Source organism: Phoenix dactylifera, chromosome 12 (assembly GCF_051530095.1).
Source record: "Phoenix dactylifera cultivar Ajwa chromosome 12, Ajwa_hap1_PhDact_Kaust_v1.1, whole genome shotgun sequence".
NCBI classification, from domain to species: domain Eukaryota; kingdom Viridiplantae; phylum Streptophyta; class Magnoliopsida; order Arecales; family Arecaceae; genus Phoenix; species Phoenix dactylifera.
The window spans coordinates 11,005,160-11,013,264 of NC_143201.1; the positions used below are offsets into that span (position 1 = coordinate 11,005,160).

At 46.3% G+C, this 8,105-nt stretch overlaps 1 pseudogene; it reads right to left on the minus strand.

Moving 5' to 3' along the window:
* Positions 1-418: 418 nt before the first annotated feature.
* On the minus strand, positions 419-1,566 carry LOC148700421 (uncharacterized; annotated as a pseudogene).
* Between the last annotated feature and the right edge of the window lie 6,539 nt (positions 1,567-8,105).

Sequence of the window (8,105 nt, forward strand, 5' to 3'; positions counted from 1 at the left end):
AAGTACCAAATTATGTCCTAGAATTAATAATGTGTCAGCCAGATTGGCTTCTAGGGCATACTTCTAACACCTTCGTGGTCCCCTTTAACAACTAACCCACTATTCTGGCTTTTACGGCGGTTGTCACGTTCGATGGTATGGAATCGGACGCCATTACAAAAGCACCCTGAATATATGTTGACTATCGAACGAGGACTGTTGGCCAATGACCATAATTCATCAGTAGCTTCCGGTGATCGCTGGTTTCGAAGTTGAGTCATCTATAACAAAAAAGTAACATAATATGTTACTTCACTTTCAAATACAAGGATAACTCAAGGTGCCTACATGTTAATTAATTTTGCTTACGCGATCTTTGAACCACTTGGAAAATTCTTTGCATTGTCTGTTTGTGATGTCAACTTCACTCTCACCTTGCATGTAGTTCTTGTGTTCCCTATTTGACATTCCGTAATGTATAAGTAACATATAAGTCTAAAACAACTAAATATGCAATAGCTGAACCTTAATAAGCAAGTTAAAAAAATATACTCTCGATATTGATTCACTTCTGAACTATTGTATAAGACAAACCATCAGCCATCTCGAGTTCATTGACCGGCACATCAGGTCCCCTTCGGATTAACCCAAATGATCGGGCACTTTGAGTGAAGACTGCTAACCCCGTGCCACGATCACCACCGTCATCATTCCTTTCTTCTCTGTTAAACACTTTTTCGATTCCATCGAGGTACATTGAGCAAAATGTTGTACTCTCTTTAAAAATATAAGCCTCAGCGATAGAACCTTCTGGGTGAGCTCGATTGGCAACAAATCCTTTTAGAACTCCGAGTAACCTATGATAAATAATTGCTCAAAGCTAATAGAAAAATTCTTACATGTACAATAATATACGTGATTACTAATCCTACTATACGATTGCAAACAATTACCTTTCAATTGGATATATCCATCGATATTGCACTGGCCCTCCAAGAATAGCTTCGCGAGGCAAGTGAATAGCTAGATGAACCATGACATCAAACAAGGCAGGAGAGAAAATCTTCTCAAGCTTGTAAAGAATAAGAACAATTTGGCCCTCTAATTTTTTCAAATCAGCTATTTTTAATGCCTTGGAGCACAATTGCTTAAAGAAATTGCCTAACTGAAATAATGTAGTATTAAGTTCTTTGTTGAGGTACCCACGCATTCCAACTGGAAGAAGGCGTTGCAAAAGAATATGATAGTCATGACTTTTCAGACCCGATAATTTACCACCTTGAGTACTTACACAGCTAGAGATGTTTGCCGCATAGCCATCTGGAAACTTAATCGATTTCAAAAAATCACAAAACCCTTATCTCTCTTGCGGGGACAATTTGTACAATGCTGGAGGCTTCTCATAAGATCCGTTCGTCCGCTTTTTTAGGTGTAACTCCTTCCGTATACCCATATCTGCCAAATCCATGCGTGCTTTTTCTGTATCCTTGCATTTTCCATCTATGTCCAGTAATGTCCCAACAATATTTTCTGCAATGTTCTTTTCTATGAGCATGACATCCAAGTTGCGACGCAGCTTGAGTGTTTTCCAATAAGGGAGATCGAACAAAATACTTTTCTTGGCCCAAATCGTGTCATCATCTTTGCCCCTTTTTCTTTTCTTATTAATGCTTGGATGCTTGCCCAACGGCTTGTATGTTCCTGAATTAATTTGCTCCAAGATCTCTTCTTCCCTGAACTCTCGTGGCCTTGACCTGTCCTCACTTTTACCATTAAAGAGCTTGCTCTTTCGCCATATGTGATTCTCAGGCAAGAAACGCCTCGCACCCATATAGCCAATCTTACTCCTCAAACGTTATGATGAAGCATCTTCGTTACAAATGGGACAAGCCAAATAACCTTTTGTTGGCCATCCAGACATGTTACCATATGCAGAAAAGTCATTAATGGTCCACATGAGAGCAGCACTCATTCTAAATATACTTCCACTAGAGGCATCATAAGTTTGTACGCCATCCTTCCAAAGCTCTTTCAACTCATCAATTAATGGCCTCAAGTACAAAATTCAGTGAATGAGACCTTTTCTTTTTTTTATTATAATAATAATAATAAATTTTAATAAGTACAAAATAGTTTAAAAAAATGATATGAAAATAGATAGCTGTCAAGTAATACTATTTCAACAAAGATGCATGAATCTAACAAAGATAGACAAGAAGCCTCTTCAGTTTAATATAATCCTTAAATAGAAGCATGGAAAAATATTTATTTTAAAAGAAGTCCCATCCCACCATCTCCCATCTCCCCTTCGATACCCAAGCTACATCACAGCACGACAACCATTCAACCCAAACAGAAAGGAGAAGAAAAAATTAAAAGAATCTCCACCCTCTAAGAAGTCCATCTCCAATCCCCCTATCTTTCTTCCCGATGGCCCAGCTGGATCCAGAGTAACATGAGGGAAGGAAAACCAAGACCAAAACCAAAAAAGTGAAGTCCATCTCCAATACCCCTATCTTTCTCCCCTCTGTTTTTCTCCACCCAAAACAAAGCTACTGTCCCCAAATCCCTCCTCGCTCTCTCTCCCTATCGGCCCAAGAAAAGGCCCTCACCCCAAATCCCCTTTGCCTCCTCGCTCTCTCCCCTTCACCTCCTCGCTCTCTCTCCCTGCTGCCCTGACAAGAAGCCCTCCACGGTGGCTGCGGCGGCGGCGAAGGAGGAGAAACCCTCCGGTGGCTGCGGCGGCGGCGAAGGAGGAGAAGCCCTCCTAGGTTTCTTCTTCTCCCGCCTTGCCTCCAAATTTTCCGACAACCCCCGATGACCCCCGGCCACCTCTCCCTCTCCCTTCCGGCCTCTACTAAATTCCTGGGTTTCTTCTTCTCCCGCCTCGCCTCCAAATTTTCCGACAACCCCCGACGACCCCCGGCCACCTCTCCCTCTCCCTCTCCCTCTCTCTCCCAGCCTCTGCTAAATCAAATTCCAAAGGATGCATACGTACCTTGGGACGCCGACGCCGAAGAGATGAGCGAATGGGCGAACGGGCGAAGGCGACGTGCGGGTGAAGGCAAGGAGTTAAAGCCGAATAGAGGAATAGAAAATTAAGGTTTGTTTGGTTTCTCACACGTCCCCTACATGCATACTTTTCTCGACTAAATTTTTTTTAGTCTTTGGAGGTGAACCTTTAGGGACCAAAATTTAGTCGCCAAAAATTTTACCTCCAGCCCGCGCGAAATACTAGACTCGTGCCAACTTGGTTTTGATTTTTCGCGATCAAATATGCATTTAGTTGGTGTAGGACAATCATTTAATAACTAACAAGGATGTGTGCAAATTTATTTTTAAGCGGATTTTCGATCCTGCCCGTAGGATGTCCAAGAATTTTATATATTTCTAAGCGGATTTCCATTCCGACGTCCACATGCCACGTATCCTGTCGATCCGTATATTTATTTGACAAGGAGTCAAGCACCGAGCTTGAGATTTTAAAATTATATTATAATAATAAAAATAAAAAAGAAATTAAGTATGAAGAAAAGTTGTGGGATTGAGATTCAGTCGAAGAGACGAGGATATGCCTAAGTGAATTAAGGTGTTAAATGGCACTATTTGAAAATAAGCAGTTTTTTTTTTTTTTTTGAACTTAGAAATTAGCATCTTACAGGGGCTAGTACAACATCGTTTGGTTTTACGGGAACCTTCCACTACCAAAAGTTTGGTCACTAAAAAACTCAAACTTTCTGCCCAATTTTTTCATCGAAAAAAGGCGCCATTCGTAAAAGTTTTCCTGGACTAAATTTTTTTTAGTCGCTGGAGGTGAACCTTTAAGGGCCAAAATTTAGTCGCCAAAAGTTTTACCTCCAGCCAGCGCGAAATATTGGACTCGTTCCAACTTGATATTGTTTTCCGCGACCAAATATGCATTTAGTCGGTGTAGGACAATTATTCAGTAACTAACAAGAATGTTGGTCGCAGATGGCCTTATTTGCAGCGACCAAACTTTAGTCGCCAAATGTTTTACCTCCACCCCGCCAACTTGGTTTTAATTTTCCACGACCAAATATGCATTTAGTCGGTGTAGGATAATCATTCAGTAACTAACAAGGATGTTGGTCGCAAATAGCCTTATTTGCAGCGACCACTATTCATTTAGTCACCGAAAATGGTCGTTGAAAGTGTATTTTCTTGCTGTGCAGTTATACTTCGCTCGGGCGGTGATGGCGGATGCCTGGCAGGCTACTTATATAACCTTGGTCCCGAAGCGTCAGGATGCGGCGGAGCCGGGTCATTACAGGCCCATTAGTTTGTGCACCTCTTTGTACAAGGTAGTAGCGAAGATCATGGTTGGGAGAATGAGGGCCTTGTTGCCTAGCTTGATTAGTATGGAGCAGGGGGCGTTTGTGGGGGGGAGGAGCATTTCCGATAATATATTGCTAGCCCAGGAGATGATGGGAGATCTACAGCGCGCATCGAGGAGGCGTTGTTTGATGGCTGTGAAACTGGATATGGAGCGTGCTTACGACCGGATTCGTTGGGACTTCCTCAGGTGTGCTTTGGAGAGCTTTGGTTTCCATCAGATCTGGATTGACTGGGTCCTGGGCTGTGTGCAAGGGCCTAGTTTCTCCATCTTGGTCAATGGTACGCCATCTCCCTTCTTCAGAGCTACTATGGGGCTTCGCCAGGGATGTCCTCTTTTCCCATACTTATTCATTATTTGCTCTGATGTTCTCTCTCGTTGGCTACATGCTGCTTGTGAGGACCAGGGGCTGGCCGCCTATAGTCCAGCCCCTGGCGCCCGGCCCATTTCTCATTTGTTGTTTGCAGACGATTGCCTTCTGCTTGCTAGGGCGAGACCTAGTGAGGCCTGCACCTTCCAGAGAGTGCTGTCGGAGTACTGTGAGGCGTCAGGCCAGAGGATTAATCTCCAAAAGTCAGCCATATTCTTCAGTCCGAGCACGGAGCGGAGGGTGCGACGGGAGATCAGGGTGATTTTGGGGATGCAGGAGCAGGAGGGGGCACTAGATTACCTGGGAGTTCCCATTACTGGGAGGAGGTTGCGGGTGGCGGAGTGCTCCACACTGGTGCAGAGAGTACAGAGTAGGCTTGAGGGTTGGAGGGCCTCATCCCTCTCTATGATGGGCAGGCTGACGCTGGTCAGGTCAGTGCTATGCTCCATGCCGGTTTACATTATGGCCCACACAGTTGTGCCGAAGACAGTGCTGGTAGGGATTGAGCGGCTGATGCGGAGCTTCCTGTGGGGCTCTTTGGGGAGGGGCCATGGAGTTCATCTAGTGGCCTGGGAGAGAGTCTGCACGCCTTTGAGTGAGGGTGGCCTAGAGGTACAGTCTCTCCTGGCTAGGCGTGAGGCACTGTTGGCGAGGCGTGCTGTGCAGCTTGTTCTGGAGCCACATGGACTATGGAGTCAGGTCATGTCAGCGAGATATGGTCCAGCAGGCTTAGTGGGCCAGGTGAGGGGTAGCCGGAGGAGTTCCTTTATGTGGTGGGAGATTGGGAGGTATCTGCCTATGGCTCAGGCACACTCCAGGTGGTTGACTGGCGATGGCAGGTCCATTGATGTTATGGAGGACCCATGGGTGGATGCTCTCCCGCTGAGCTTGTGGCCGACGATGATTGGAGTTGAGTTAGCTGTGGGACTCCGGGTATGTGACCTCCTCGTGCCAGGCGAGAGGGAGTGGGATGAGGACAGACTGGGTCAGTTATTTGGGGAGCACCTAGTGGAGCGCGTTCGGGCTCTTCCCATCCCGGGGTCAGCTGGTCCGGATGTCAGGGTCTGGAGTACCACTTGTAGGACCAGAGTCAGTGTTGGTGATGTTTCTCGGGTTCTTCAGCAGGGTCTGAGCTGAGTAGGGACTGTGGTTGGGTATGGAGGTTTGGCCTACACCAGAGGGTGGCACTGTTTCTCTGGAAGGTGGCCTGGGATCGCCTGCCGACTAGTTCAGAGTTGAGTCGACGGGGGGTCGGCATTTCCCCCTTGTGCACGCTCTGCGAGGTGGACGAGTCAGTGGATCATGTACTCTTCCAGTGTGGCTGGGCGAGGAGGACTTGGAGGCTGTCTGGGTTCTCGGAGGGTGTCTGGAGCCGGAGGGACAGCTTCCTGGAGGAGGTTCGGGGCTGGTCTAGATCCCCACCGATGCGATGTTTGGCCGTTAGAGCGGCATGTACAGCTTACCAGATTTGGTTGGCCAGAAATGGCCGTATTTTTGGTGATATCAGTCTGTCCCCGTGGTTTGTGATGGAGCGGGCTCGGGCGCAGGCAGCGGAGTTCCTCCATGTTGACTCAGACCTTGGACCTATGATAGCTCGGGACATCTGAGGCCCCCACTCTGCTTCGGCAGCTCCTCATGTGGTGTTTTTCACCTGGGAGCCCCCACCCCCGAGCTTCCTCAAGGTCAATTTTGATGCCTCAATCCAGGATGGCGGCAGGAGGGGAGGTGCTGGGTTTGTCATCAGGGGCCCGGATTCCCGCTTGGTGGCAGCAGGAGGCTGTCAGATCTTCGACATCTCAGTTCCAGGGGCAGAGCTGCGGGCAGCTTGGATGGGGTTGCGATATGCGCGATCCGTTTTGCGGGCGAGCTCCATCATCCTGGAGAGAGACTCGGCCACTGTGATCAGTTGGGTCCGGAAGGGCCCGTATAGCGATAGGGCAGTTCACCCACTGCTCCGGGATATATGGTTGATGGTGAGGGGGGGTGCTCTTTCGAGCAGGGCATGTATATCGGGAGGCCAATGGTGCGGCAGACTGGGTGGCGGCGTTTGTTGCGTGCCACTCAGGCGGCTCACTATGGGTCGGTGAGGGTGATTTACCTGGTGCTATCCGGGAGATTTTGTATGCTGACTCTTCTAGGTGCATTCGTACCCGAATAGTATGAATCATCGGTTTTAGCAAAAAAAAAGAAAGAGGAAAAGGTGATGAACACTCACCTCGGTTCGACGAGACGATCCGATGGCTTCTTCGGTGAAGATCCAAAGCAAGAAATCTAGACAAAAACTTGAATCTGGCGTCGATTCTCGAGGTTTTTGATTGGTTTAATAGAGGAGGAGAAGATTAAATAGGTAGAAGTCCTATCTATTGAGGTCTTTGGATTACCCTAAAACACTAGGGTTCCACTGCAATCGGGGGAGGTTGGAATCTCCTTGTCTACCATCCCACATTTGGTCGACCACGATCGGTCAACTCTTTTCGACAGGGTAGATGGGCGTTGTCTCTTCAGGCCGGCCCATTAGCCTAGAGAATTAGGCCACTACAACAATCCTCTCAGGATTTCAGCAAGTTTGAAGAATAATCAGGTAGACATCAGTTATTAACTTTGTCACTTTCAGCAAACAGTTGTTATTTTTATCATCGGTGTTCGAAGCATAGAATGGTTATTTTAAAATATTTAAGAAAAATTTTGATTTTATTTTATCAGAAAACAAAAAATTAGATTATAATGATCCATATTTATCACCAAACTTCCATTTGGATGATACGATCGCTGCTAGCAGCCACCAGAGAGCAAAATTATATCCTGTGCCGCATGCACCTTGTGGTCGTGCACTATGCCAATCACTAAAACGTATTCCTATGGGTCTCATTCATCATGCACTCATCTCGGTGATTGGCCTATAGGATTGCATCTTGGAGATTGTTATGGCACACGATCATGTTGATGCATGCAATGTAGGATATAATTTCTCTTGGAGTGGGAGCTGAATTAGAAGAGTCTCCACTATTGACTTAGCTTTTATTATGTAGTTCTACTAGTCTGCCCAGGAATCTAGGCTTTGAAGCCAGGTGGAGAGGGGTGGGTGAGTATAGGATAAGGGGTGGGTTTAGAACTGCTCCCCAATCTTCAATTTTTTTTAAAAAAATAGGGAGCATTTTAGAAGTTAACAAAAAAATTGAAAAAGGACATCTGTCTCACGAGGAATCCAGCCGGAGGGAAGGGCAACCAGGCGAGGAAGGAGAATGCATACATTAGCATCGACAAATTCTTTTGACTTTCAAATTCGAGATCCCAGCCAAAAGAAGGAGCATTATTTGATTAGGAATAAAAATTGTGGATAAAATGTAATTGCCGCATGAATCACACGCTCTAGGAAGAATAAGATTGCTTCTGCAGGTTTTA